The sequence below is a fragment of the Medicago sativa genome, chromosome 5 (assembly GCF_051527215.1).
Source record: "Medicago sativa cultivar Bolivia chromosome 5, Bolivia_mono, whole genome shotgun sequence".
NCBI classification, from domain to species: Eukaryota; Viridiplantae; Streptophyta; class Magnoliopsida; order Fabales; family Fabaceae; genus Medicago; species Medicago sativa.
The window spans coordinates 58,564,286-58,579,460 of record NC_140753.1 but is presented as its reverse complement, the minus strand read 5'-3'; the positions used below and the strand labels follow the sequence as shown (position 1 = coordinate 58,579,460).

General features: G+C 30.6%; 1 pseudogene; it reads right to left on the bottom strand.

Moving 5' to 3' along the window:
* Window positions 1–63: 63 nt before the first annotated feature.
* Window positions 64–2,396, bottom strand: LOC146923494 (cation/calcium exchanger 2 pseudogene; annotated as a pseudogene).
* Window positions 2,397–15,175: the final 12,779 nt, after the last annotated feature.

Below are 15,175 nucleotides of genomic sequence, written 5' to 3'. Positions count from 1 at the left end.
GGGTGGGAACGGGTTTTACAATCCTCGTCCCCATACCCAATTGTCATATTCTTACCCGTTACCCTATTCATACCCAACATGGATGAGAAATTGAACCTCATTCCCATCTCCGACGGGTTCGGGTATCTCCGCCTCATCCCCGTCCCTGCATTGAATAATTTTTATTAATAAAAAATAGAAGTTTTTTTGCAAACCCTAAAAAAATGTTGTAATGCATTATCCAGCAATATGCTCACTTTAGCATTTGTTAGACTGGTTGATTTAGTTGGTCCTTTAAATATCAGTTATAATTTTTATAACACAGCAATTATCAAACAAAATAACATGGCCTATCAACATAAAGTATTTTTCTGCATTCGGGACAGGTTTGGGTATGGGTTCGGGGTGGGTGCATATATACTCGTTACCCGTCCCATACCCATATTTTGAAATCGGGGAACACTCAAACTCATACCCAAACCCTGTGAAAATGGGGAAAACTCGTCAAATTGGGTTTGATTCGGGCGGGTAATTACAGGTATGAGTTTTGTTGCCATCCATAGGAACGCTAGAGGTAAGAACTCTAGATCAATTTTCGTTTTGGGATTCCATATCCATGTTCATTTTCAGATTCTATAACCACTATATTATGTTCCTTTAATCTTAAATGATATTGCTTCCTCCTATACTAAAATCTTTTTGTTTTGCATGTTCAATCAATGATTGATGCTCATGAATTTTAGGATGAAATTGTGGAAATAGGTACGTCAATTAATTGTATTGATTGGAAAATATAAGCAACATGATTGCTGCTCACGAATTTCATGAGTTTTGATTTCTTCAATGTTTATACCAACATAACTTTTGGTATGTTTTAATGTAACATGTTTAAGGTATTTTAATATATAATCTGTTACAATCTAATAATTGAATTATGCTGACATGTTGACATATTTTAATGTAACATATATAATGTATTTCATTATATCATTTATTTTAATCTAATAATTGAATTATATTCTTATATTCGTATATTTTGACGTAACATGTTTAAAATATTTTATTTTATGATTTATTATAATCTAATATTAAAATTTCATTTGTAGTATGGAATAAAATTTTGCTGAACAATTGTTTGAGTTATAATTTAGTTTGATTATTATGAATAAGTGTAATGTTTTGGATCAAATGTAATACTATTACGAAGTTAATGTAGTTGTTGTTGTTGTTTGATTTCATGTATCGATTAAGTTAGTATTTTTGTTTAATATCATTATAAAGTTGCTGAAGCTAGTTTAAATAAGTTCTTCTTAAGACACTTAATTGAACTCAAAATTTTGGTTAATTTTGGTATTTATAAAATTTTAAGGCTTAATACATACGCAGGTCCCTTAACTTATTTTTTCTTCTCACTTCAGTCCCTTAACTTTTAAATGTGTCAATTTGGTCCTGTAAGTCCTCTTCCGTTTACCCATTTGATCCTTTCTGTTAACTTTTAAAAAAAAACGTTAAGTCTGCACAGTAATGTATTAAAAAATTAAAAAAAATTAAAAAAATCAGAAAAAAAATAAAAATTAAAAGAAAAAGAAAATGGAAGAGGTGTGACATTTTCTGGGTTTGTTTAACAATAGCAACATAAACCACATACATCAAACAAAAACCAACTGCCACAACAACATTGATTTCACCATTGATGAAGACACTGAACAAACAAACAAGAACAAACAGAAGAAAACAAACATCTCTTATCAAAGCAGATTTTTGAACACGAATCTCTCTATGTCTAACTGAAATACTTATAATTCCCACAACAACACATGAAATAAAGGAAGCACCACCAAGAACAGTGTTGAATCCAATGCCTTGTGTCCCATTACCTTTGAAAGAAACAAGTGTGGCAAAAACATCATTAGCGCCATTACCCAGAGAGAGAAGAGTGACACCAGCAATAGTTGGTGAAAGCCTCAAAACTTTGGAGAGATTATCAAGAGAAGGACAAAAATACTCAGAAGCTGTATTAGCCAAAAGATAGAACAGAACCAAAAGCCATAGAAACAAAAGGGTATGACCCAATAAAGGGAAATTCCCAATTTTGCACATCATCAAATTTCATCTTCTCAAATCCAATCAATCTTAGTTGTTTCTCAAACTTTAACCTCCTCTCTGTTTTTTTTCACCTCATTCTCAAATCCACTCATTTTCACACTTTCACCCTCAAGTTTGCAGCAACCCAATCATATGGCAGCCACACCCTTTCCATTTCCAGTACTACAACAACAACAAGCTTTATGAAAAAATCCCAAAAAATCATCTTCAACCACAACCCAAACAAAATTCATACCAATAGATCTTAAAATCCAACCCAACCCCAAAAGAATCCCCAAATTCGAAACAGATTGCACGGTCTCCGTCGACATCGTCGGTGGGTCCAAAGGTGGAAAAGCTGTCGCGTGAAATTCAGGAGAAACGAAAGAGATGGAGTCGGTCTGTAACAGTCGTCGGTGGTGGCGTTGGGTTGGAACGGCGGTGATGGGATCAGTGAGTTTGATTGGGTTGGATGAGTTATGGATTTCGGGGTTTTGAAGGAATGATGAAGGTTTGAAGGAATGATATGGGTTTGATGAATGTCACGCCTCTTCCATTTTCCTTTTCTTTTAATTTTTATTTTTTTCTGATTTTTTTAATTTTTTTAATTTTTTAATACATTACTGTGCAGACTTAACGTTTTTTTTTAAAAAGTTAACAGAAAGGATCAAATGGGTAAACGGAAAAGGACTTACAGGACCAAATTGACACATTTAAAAGTTAAGGGACTGAAGTGAGAAGAAAAAATAAGTTAAGGGACCTGCGTATGTATTAAGCCAAATTTTAATGTTAAAACTCAAAATTGGTAACAAAAGAAGACAAACAATATATATTATTTAAATTGACTAAAACTTGATAAAAAAGTGTAATAGTGATTTTAGAACTTGACAAAATATAATATGTAAAATGTCTAAAACTTGATTAACATATTATGTGTGAATTAATGAAACTCAAAATTGTTTTTGTTTGACATCATGAATCAAAGTTATGAAGACCTTGTAAAGTTATTAGAAGTTAGTGTTTTGTAACTTAATAAAACTTAAACTTTGTGACGTAATAAGTTATAATCATAGTTTGTGTCATTGTGCCATTGTTCAACCAAGAACAAATACTCTTAAATTCAATCATAATCGTCATTCTCTACATTGAAAATGGGAGGTGTTTGAACAAAATGAAGAAGAATTTCAATTATGCCATTGTTAATTGCCGGAGAGTTAAGAAAATGGTTGTTTATAAAGAGATTGCTTGAGTGAGTGAAATGAACAACTTTGTAGCTACTTTATATATGTTACAACTTTGATATGTTTTAAAGTAACATGTTTAAGGTAGTTTATTATATAATATGTTGATATATTGACATATTTTAATGTAACATATATTACGTATTTCATTATATTATTTATTTTAATCTAATAATTGAATTATATTTTTATATTGGTATGGTTTAACGTAACATGTTTAAGATATTTTATTTTATGATTTATTATCATCTAATATTAAAATTCATTTGTAGTATAAAATAAAATTTTGTTGAATAATTGTTTGAGTTGTAATTTTGTTTGATTATGATGAATAAGTGTAATGTTTTGGATCAAATGTAATATTATTATGAAGTTAATGTAGTTGTTGTTTGATTTCATTTATCAATTAAGTTGGTATTGTTGTTTAATATAATTTTTTTAAACTCAAGTTAAAAATTTATCTCACTTTCCCGTATTCGATTTCAAACATAAATCATTTTATCTTAAACTCATTTTTAATTAAAATCAATTCAATCAAAAACAAATTAAACACAACAATGAGCGGCTAAGAGAAAATATTTAGACCACGCATTTCTCTTCATCATGAGCATTTCATCATGAGCATATAAATAAACATGTAGAACAAAAACATCACATTTACGATAAATAAATGAAATTAGTGAAGGAAATTACCCAATATGCTTCTTTGCAACATATGTCATCGTTCCATGTTATTAGACAAATTAACACTCAATACTAATACAAATTAATTTAGTTATATAAAAAAAACTATTGGTAAAAAAAAATATCTATGAGATTTTGACGATGTGATTTTTGTGGGAAGTGCAGTGGCATGGGGTAAAATCAGTTGATACGGCGTGTTTGAAACCCTTTTTTCTTATTACCTGTGTGAAATAGTGACAGTAGAGGGGAAGTGTATTTGAAGCAAAAAGAGAGAGAAGAGGTTTGAAATGGAACGAGCATGGAAAATGCAGCGGATTTTCTCAATTTGAATACTTTGAAACTGCTTTGAAATTATATGATAAAGTTAACTTATTGGAACGGCTAGAGAAAAAATAATAATTCCAAGTCTTCCAAGTGAAAAGATTATGATTAAATTTCAATCTTTTAAAAGCGCAAGTGAGTCAGCTCTTAACCTTCCTCAGATATGATGTAATGATAGGAAGCAAAGACACTTGCTAGAAGTAGTGTTCTGTGTGGAACTTCAAAAATTAACATTGATTGACTGTACACAGAGGCACCGTATTGACACATTTTGTGTTAATAACAATGGTGTATATGAATTTGGATGGTGCTTATGGGAACCACCCAAACCAAAATCCATACCACACACTGCTTTAACACATTGCATAAAACCGTGCATATAACACCTTTTTTAATATAAAATCAGGTGTGAAATGTTGTACCGGTAGATTGCAAGTACATTAAAGCTAACATTTAACACCTTATTTTCACCAAAAACCGGTTCTAAAATTATATACGGCACCTGCTTTTACCCAAAACAGGTGTTAGAAACTCACATACAACTCTAATTTTATGTATAAACGGGTGTTGCAAATTATGTACAAATACCAATTCCATGTTAAAATTTGTTGGTGTTTACTTTTTAAATGTTGCTTGCATTGAAAAAACTAGATCAAAGAACAAAATTCTCAATCATATATAACAAATTATACTATATATATTGTATAAACAATGTAAATACCATATAAAATTCTTATTCAAAAACCAATGTAAATACAAAATTCTATTCGAAAAAAAATAAAATAAAACGCCAACATTTCATATAAAATTTCTTGCTTTGATCTCTAACATTTATCTTCATTTTGTTGTTGTTGCTCTTTAACTATTTGCAAAAAGAATTGAGCTCAATGTTGTCTCATATCATCAACGACATCTTTCTCATATGGTGATGGATCATCATATATCTACAAGTTCAAACAAAAACATTAAACATGTGACATGATTTTCATTAATCATACGTATATAGTAAAATGTTTAAAATGTAATTATCTCATTTAGTCTTTGAAAAATACGTATTTTAACAATGTCAAACATATTTTTCATAACATAATAACCACAAGCCCAATCATTGTCTTGTTGATGTGTCTACAAATAAATACAAAAAATCATATAATAATTGATCAATATGCATGTTAACTACTACTATAAAATGTCAATCAATTTAAGACAATGCACTTACAATGATAGGTATCAATCTAGGCTTTTTTTACGACCTTTCAAGGTATTATATCCTCTTGTAGCCCTAATAGAATAATATTCATGAAAAAAACAGGTTAAAATATATATAAGAAAAAAAACACCTAATGTTGAGTAAACACCTAAATTATAATATGTCCAGTAAACACCTAATTCTAATAAACAATCAATTCCAATCTCAACAAAATAGTAAAAATAAATTTTACCTTTCAAGCACGCTCTTAGAAGTCTCGTTTGACAAACTCCCCAACGAACAAAACCAATAAATTATGTTATCATATGGACAAATTACAAACAATTGCCAATGTTTGCTGTAATTTCACAAACAATAATCAGAATCGCAAACGAACAAAAGAAGAATAAACCGGCAATTTGACAATGAAATTAGTAATATAAACTACAAACAAATATTAAAGTAACCCATAAAAGTATAATAATGTAATGATAAAATTCAAGTGCTGAAAAAGATATTTATAACTTGTTTATAGTTCTTGATGTCCATCTACCAACTATCTTTGTTGAATTGCATAAATCATATAGTGAAGCTAGTCATTCATACATTGGATATATAATGAAGAAACTTAGTGTCATTATATAGATAGAGTAACAATACTATTGGTTCAAACATTTTAGATTAATTTCCGTGTGCAAATTTTATTGCTAAACATCTTTCATTCCTTTTATTATTTATGAGATTGATGTTAGTTAGAAACAATTAGAAGCCGATTACTTGCGTAGCAAGTAATCTACGAAGGTAGTTAGAGTTAGTTATCTAATACATGTCTCACATATAAGCTAGTATAGAGAATAATTTGTGTGTGTATACATCTTGTAATAGCTTTACTAATCAATGAAATCGTTACTTTTCTTTAATTCTTCACCACTCATAATATTGTATCGGTATCCTTCTCTAAAAGAGAGAAAGGTTTTTACAATTCATTTATTGTCATAACTAACTATTGTATTGACTTCAAATTGTGGAGTGTTTTGCAAGTTAACAATTGCGACATGATTTCTAAATCTTGACACGATTTGAGGCAGAATCAGGATGAAGCTACTGGCAGTAAATCGGAGCGCGATGTGTAAAATCGAGGTAAAAAGATGAAGATTGTGAGGAACAATTTTAGAAAGTAGCTGGGTTTGGTTTGTTTGGGAAAAATTGTTGTTGTTGTTGTTGTTGATAAGTGGAAAGAGTAATTTGGTTTAGGGTTTAGTTGGATTGGGCTTGAGAATATAAGGTTTCTATGAAATCCCCAAATATGTGAATACATTTTTAAACGCTAATAATGCATCAAAAAGACCTTCTTTAACAAAATATATTGTTTACCTGGACATGCGTTCAATAAATTTAGGCTCGCACAACCTACAAAAAAATGAACTTCAGCCAGAATGTGAAATTGTTAATATCAAGTAAAAACCTTTAAATTGTGGTTTGTGTATTTGCCCATGCTTACAGGATTGGTGGCGCAAGATGTCCATCATATACCAGTCAGGTGTGTGTATGAATCTAAATCATAAAAATTGCTTTGTTGTATCTTAAGATTTACTAATATAACATTCTTACAGAACGATCAACGTTGGGTTGCTAGTCCTTTATACCTTGGGAACTCCAAGTAAGTATTTTAACTTCTCTTCTTCTTATGGTTATTTTGGTTTTTTTTTTCTTCTTCTTCTTCTTCTATATTTGTTTTGTTTTTAAAGTTTATTCAAACCGATCTTGCTAACAAGTGCTTCAGACACTTTTTAATTTTAAGTATTCCAAATTAAGATTTTCTTTAGAATTAAATACAATTTGAAGGTCTTTTATGAAATTAAAAGAATTTAATACTTGTTTTTTTGCCACCATCATAACATACACATTCAGTTAATTGATCATAGACACCCCAAGTACCCAACATACTATATGCATAGGCCATGCAAACCTAGGTTTGAAACTCAGGTCAGAGGACGCAACATTTCACAAAATATACTATTTATTTAAGGTTAAGTATATGATAAATTTAAGGCTCAAATGCAATTTTGATCCCCCTATTTTTCGAAATTGTTAACTTTTGATACCCCTTTCTCTAAAACATGTTTTTTGATCCCCCTATTTAAAAAGTCAACAAATTTTTTGGTCCCAATCCCCCTCAGGATGATATGGCATGCTCATTAATGACATAGAACTTATGTGGCATTGCTTACATGGTTTATCATTTAACACCTCATTTCCATGTCATTTTAATTATAAGTTACATTATAATTATCAAAAAACTAAATAACAAATTATTATTGAAATTAAAAGAGAATTGGGGAAAAAAATCTAAATCCCAAATTGATTTTATTTTCCTTCTTCTTTCAACATCGTTTTTCTTCAAATCTTGTCTTCTTCATTTATACAGAATATATATACATAATATATGCAGCATATGCCAAAATTCCTTTATACTATATGCAGAAATTCAAACAGAATACACAAAAGTACAATAACTAAGCTTTTTTACTATGAATTTTCAAACAAAATATACAACATAGGAATAGACTATAATCAGTGGCGGAGCCAGGATTTTTATAAAGCCCGGGCGAAAAAAAATTTGCAATACATTTATAGGGGTTTACATAAGAAATTGCAAGCAAATAATAAAAAATTTAAAGAAATTGCCCAATTTATAGGGGTTTATATAAGAAATTCAAGGGGATTTACATAAGAAATTGCAAAAAATTTGGGCCGGAGCCCGGGCGAGTGCGCGGGCTCGCCGGGCCTTAGAACCGCCCCTGACTATAATGAAGCATTATCGATAAAATAAGAATTAAGCTTTTTTACTAACTAAGCTTTTTTTCGAACGTTACACACATGGGGATAGAATATACATATTATAGGATAAATAAAGAAGGAAAAACGAAGAAGGCAAGAAATGAAGAAAAACAATGTCGAAGGAAGAATGAAGCAGGAAAATATAATCAATTTGAGGATTTTTGGTGTTAGGATTCTTCAATAAGTGGAAATCAATTTGGGGATTTCAGAGTTTTTTTGCTCCCCCAATTCTCTTTTAATTTCAATAATAATTTGTTATTTGGTTTTTTGAAAATTGTATTTTAATTTATAATTAAAATGATATGGAAACGAGGTGTTAAATGATAAATCATGTAAGCAATGTCACTTAAGTTCCATGTCATTAATGAGCATGCCACATCATCCTGAGGGGGAGGGGGACCAAAAAATTTGTTGACTTTTTAAATAGAGGGATCAAACATGTTTTAGAAAAAAGAGGTATCAGAAGTTAACAATATCGTAAAGACTAAAATATGGTTTTAGTCCCTGCAAATATGCTTCGTTTTGGTTTTAGTTTCTGAAACAAAAAAATTTGTTTTTGGTCCTTGCAAATATTTTGTTGTAATAAATACATTTAAATTAAAAAAATTTCACTTTTGATTAATTAAATGCACAAAATTTAAGATAATATTTCAACTTTTTGGTTGCTTAACACGTGCCTTAAGGGCACAAGTTAGCATGACCCCTAGCGAAAAGACAAACTTTTTTTTACGTTAACATTTGTAAATTATGAACGGTGTTTTTTATGATATTTTGATTTTGATTAAAAATATAGATATAGATATTTGTGACATTCAAATTATAAGAAATTCAAAAAATCATGTTTATCTTTTCCTATGACACTGACAATATAGAAAATATAATATAAATTTTTATATTTTTTAGTCACATAAGTAATATAATATTAATATATTAAATTTTGTTTGAAGTGCATAATTAGAATAATGAAAAAGGTTGTCCATAATCCTGTATTCCATGTGAAGTGGTAGTGTAACTTTATATACAAGTAATAATATCCACTGGTAAGTAGTGACATTATCAACGTTTCTTCTTGGCCTCTCTAGATATGGAGGCCCTAGAGAAGAACACCATATACCATGGACAAATTTAGGATTAATATACCATGGACAGATTTAGGATTAAGTTTTTGATGTGGCTAAACTAATAGTGTCGAAAAAATTTGTCCTATAAAATTAAAAACTGTACTATTTCATTTGAAATAATAATTTTTTGTAGTTTTATTTGGGCTAATTTTATTAGTCAAGTCCTTTCATAACCCTAACAATTATTAATTTGAACAAAATGAGTCACAAACTTCCTTTAACAAAAAATAATTTTTTTTGGCTATACAAGGCGTTTTTTCTTTACACCACTCTGCTGTATTTTTATCCTTTTTAAAGCACATTCCTTTGTCTTTGATGCATAGTTTTAAAAACCGGACCGGTCATCGACTCGGCAAGGTCATTGGGTCATTGAGTTATCGGTTGAACCACTGGGTCACTAATTGAACTGTATGATTGAACCTAATTAAATCAGATAACTCAGTTGTATAACTCGAACTCTATAAAAAACGCGTATCGGTATTAAATTGATTGAATCGGATGACTCCATCTCTATTTTGTTTTATAAAAAAACACTTATGTCACCTATGAAAGATCAAAACTCATTGAACAAATATATGTAAATATATGTGTAGCTTTTATTAGAAAAATTAGCGTTAATATGCATAAATTTTCAATGAAAATCCATTGTTTAATTAAACAAAGAATAAAAAACCATACAAATTACTGTAAAAAAAAACATACAAATTGCTGTAGATAAAAAAACATAAACAAAGAGCAACTATTACATCACAATTCACAGCTCAACTATTAATGTAAATGAGTCAAAAACAAAGGGCAATAATGTTATTTTGTCCTTAGGGTTTTTTAAAGATAAGATGTTAAAACAAGAATATACTCAACCGTCGTTCAAAGTCTTTCTCCTTTCTCCTATGCTAAAATTAGATCTCATGTGTTACAGTTTTAAATCCTTGTTCATTACGTTTGCATCTCTCTCTCTCTCTCCCCCTCCCTCTCCCTCTCTCTCTCTCTCTCTCTCTCTCTCTCCCCATTTTACAAGGATGAACATGGGCAGCAGAGAAGGAAAGAAAGACGAGAGCATTGACCCGATCAATTTTAGAAAACGCCGCGTCACCTATTCTTTCTAGTTTTGGTCGAGTCATACCGGTTCTCACCGATTTGATTGCAGGACCGATCTAATAGCCAAACCGGACCGGTTACCTTTCCGGTTCCTGGTCTAACCGGTCCGACCAACCGGTTCGATTTTTAAAACTATGCTTTGAGGTATTCTTATACTTTTTTGTAACCCCTATACATATTATCAACCCTTGTTTTATTTGTTTCTTGGTTTTCTTGCACGTGCTTCTCTTTCATCACAACTTGTTGTTAACATTTTCTTATATGTGCTTCTATTTACACTTTCTTGTTCTGGGAGGAAAATTGATGAGGGTTTTCATATTTTAGATTTTTTTTTTTCAAATTTGTTAACTTAATTTTAAAGCTTTTACAACTTCTTATTCATGTAGATTTCATTGCACACTACAAGTGGTGGTTGGGAGTATGAAATAAGGGAGATGCAATCTAAAAAATAAAACTTTAAAAAAGTGGCGTTGGGAGTATGAAATAAGGGAGATGCAATCTAAAAAATTTGGTGAATTCTGCTCTTTACCCAAACGGTTTTGCTCATTCCCAAAGTAAATGTCCAAAATACCCCTACGCATGTTAACTCATGCTAGTGTTAAATTTTCGTGAGTTAACTCACGCTGCGTGACTTAAGTCACGCAAAAAAAAAAAAACACTAAAACCCAGCGTGAGTTAACTCACGCTGGTTTTGTTAAGATTGTCTGTGTTATTTGCACCTTATAAGCTACTGTAGCGTTTTTGCTGTGTGGGTAGGTACTGGGAGCCAATTTATGAGGATAGCTTGAATTTAATTGCTCGTTTGTCTGGAATTGCTGCTTACATTTATCGACACAAATAAGAGAAGATTGGAATATCTCCAAATTGAATTGATAAAGAAACATACAGGAAAAAAAAACAGAAAATCAGTGTGATTGAGTATTTAATTCCATCACAAAACATTATATTTCACACAAAAAAAGGTTAAAAATCCTGATCCGACAAATTCGAGAAGATTCGAATCAAATAGAAATAACAGATTCAATTATAAACTAGAATTGAAAAGGAATGAAAATACCTCAAATTAATATGACGAGGACGATGAAGAAAGAGGGAGGGATAAAAAAAAACCAGTGAAGAAGGAAGAAAACGAACAATTTTTTATACCAGCGTGAGTTAACTCACGCTGGGTTTTAGTGTGTTTTTTTTTTTGCGTGACTTAAGTCACGCAGCGTGAGTTAACTCACGCAAATTTAACACTAGCGTGAGTTAACTCACGTTGCGTGAGTTAACATGCGTAGGGGTATTTTAGACATTTACTTTGGGAATGAGCAAAATAATTTGGGTAAAGAGCAGAATTCAAATTTGGTAACTTGAGTTGATTTCACTAGACCCAGTCACTCATTAACCAATCCAAACCGATTTATTATTTGCACCACTTTTCACAAAATTGACAAACTAGTTTCATCATTTAAAATTTCATTAAAAATTTGAAATGATTATTTATCACTTAAAAATTACTCCTACAAATAAGCACATCAGATGTAATTCATAAAATAAATAGCACATAGATTTTAATTCATATAAAATAGAGGGTGTCATAGTTTCAACATGTAGAGAGAAGACTTAAGTATTTCATAGTAAGAAGTATAGTTCAGGTGGACAATTGTCAAACCACTAAAGACAGAGATAAAAACAAAAACAAAATAAGAATCTAATAAAAAATATCTAGAGATTAATGAGTTAGATAAAATATAAATTATGATAGAATACTATAGATTTATCTGGTCGATGTAACCGACCTTACATAGTGAGATAAAACTTGATTACTACTGTCGTATAGTAAAAAAAATAACATCGTAAACATCAACAGTTTAAATGAAGGAAAAAGAATTGCACCAATCTAACTATGAATACCCTTTATTTATATTATAGGTATAAATAATAAATTTCCTAGTAAAAAATAAATTAGCCGTAATAGATGTTAAAAAAAACATATAATATTTTGTTACACATGCAAAGACACGTGTTTACTAGAAAAGTTTTCTAAATTTTGGAAATAAAATTGAGATTAAAGACATTTGTATCAATGTTCCGACAAATTTAATCTACTTTTTAAGTAAATGGTGCTGGAGGATGAGGAACGACTGCGAGGGTGATGGTTTATTGTACATGTTAGAGTTCCGTACATGTGTGTGTGATGGCAATTGGACCCAGGCCCGATGGGAACCCGCAAGAAATACCCGCAATGGGTAGGGTAAAACCCCGCTTTTATGGGTATGGGCTTGGGTACGGGTAATTACCCGCAAATTTAGATGGGTATGGGTGCGGGTAAGGGCACTATACTACCCAGCCTCGCAACCCGCATATACATATTTATATAATATAATAAATATTTTATTTATTTTTGGTGTACAATTATTTAATTTATTTAGCTATTTAAGGATATACCTAAACCTAAAAATCAATACGGTAATCGTTTCATCCTTACCTTCATAAGCTCACTAGCTAAAAAAATTATGATTTAAATCAAATTGATGTTTATTTTAGCATGCACTTTTTCATATGTATTTTGAATGTTTTTATTTTAATTTTCGAGGAATATTTTGGATGTTTTTTTATTTGGTTAAATTCTATGATTTCTACTATTTTATGAGTTTCTTTAAAAAAAAATGGATCATAGTTTTATTTCAATTGTGATGTTTTTTATTGTCTTTTTATAATTAAAGTGCGGGTAATGTGTACGGGTATGGGCACTTAGGTGCCCACAGGGTATGGGGAAGGGCACTAAAGTTGCTACCCACGAGGGTATGGGCTCGGGTACGGGCATTTTTTACAAACGCGGGTATGGATATGGGTACTGTAGTACCCTATCCATTGGGTACCCATTGCCATCCCGTGAGATGTTTGGGATTGAGTAGAGGGAGGTAGTTTGATATGTATATGTTACGTGTAGTGAGGAATGGAGAACATACTTCTTTTTGGCGGCATCGTTGGTTATTAGAGAGTGGATCACTTTGTAACCTAGTAGAATTTTTGGTTTAGTTGAAGACAAAGATATTTCAGTGGTTGAGATTTGTATGTTGGGATGGGGGTCAAAAGGGAGGGGGTGGAATTGGAGGCATATATTGTTTGTGTAGAAGGAAGGGTTTGGTTATCAAGTGTAGTTTTCTTTTTGCTAACGTTGTTTGCCGGAACGCAATTGGAAAATAATAGTGAAGAGTCAATCAAAGATGTCAATCATCGAATATGTCTCCCATTGTTTGGAATTTCTTGAATGGTGTGGCTAATAAGGATAATTAAGTTAGGCATGGATTACTATCTTGGCCATTATCATGTTCTTATGAGTGTCACAAAGTTTTAAGTTCTCTAATGGCATGTGTAGTGGTACACTCAATAGCTAGTCGTTTCTTGTGTTCTTCCTAATAATGATATGTCGCATGCTCAACAATTTGATTCTCTTATCCGCAAACTCATTTTTGAGATTTTGATGACCTAGGATGAATCAATAATTAGGATCCTAACTAATACGTATGTAAAAAAAAAAAAAATCAAAGTGTGAAAATAATCGGTTTGAAGAAGGTAGTTTTTATTTTATAAAAAAATCTAATAAAACATGAGACTTAATAGAAAAAAACATTGAATTTTTTTATTTAATATCCTAATGCTCATATAAAACATTTCCTACCAATATTTTTAGATGTAAAGTCACTAATAATTGTGTCTACATCAATATGTTCTATCATATCTCTTAATCTTTCTTGTGACATTATCAATATGAAGTAGTTTTTTTAATAAGATTAACTTCTGTCTACAGATGCAATTGTCACCGGCATAATTAAAAGAATGCGATAAGTATTTGAAACATTTGGATAACTATGCAACAATGACAAACTCAAGAATTTCAAATGCTGACTTTAACTAATTTGACAAAGACATTTGAAACACTTTCAATTCAAAAAAAAAAAATCATTTGCATCAACATACAAGAAATCCTTATATAAAAGCACAACCCTAAAATTTATGCAAAGTTTTTTTAATTCATAATTACCCATTGATTTCAACATTTTTAATGAACCCCTACTTCTTTTTTTGGCCCTCCAATTTAGACGTAAAGAATATAAAGGTATTTTTTACGCGATTTGGTTAATTTCCTCTTGGAATATTTGAAAAGAAATAAATAATAGGATTTTTAATGAAAAGACATTGTCATTGTCTCACGTTATTGATTCCAAAAAGATTCAAATTTGGTTGTGGCTTAATCGTTTGCAATATTTTGGTGATTCAATTTTTGTTTAGATGAGAATCTTGTATCGTTTGGGTGTTTTATTTTTTATTTTATTTTTTTGCAATGTGTAATTGTTTTCATTTCTGTTTTTGGCATATTTTGTGCTAGAGTAGTCTCCATTTTAATATATTTGACTCTTCTAAAAATATATTATCCATAGATATCTATAAGGGGAGTACAAATATCATATTTATTCATCAACTCAAGGAGGTGTTTCATACTATTTACTCCCTCCGTTTCACAATAATTGTCTCTTTACCCATTTTTCTTTTTCTCAAAATAATTGTCACTTTAGAATACCAATGCAACATTTATTTTTTTTTCCATTATAATACCCTTATTTATTGAA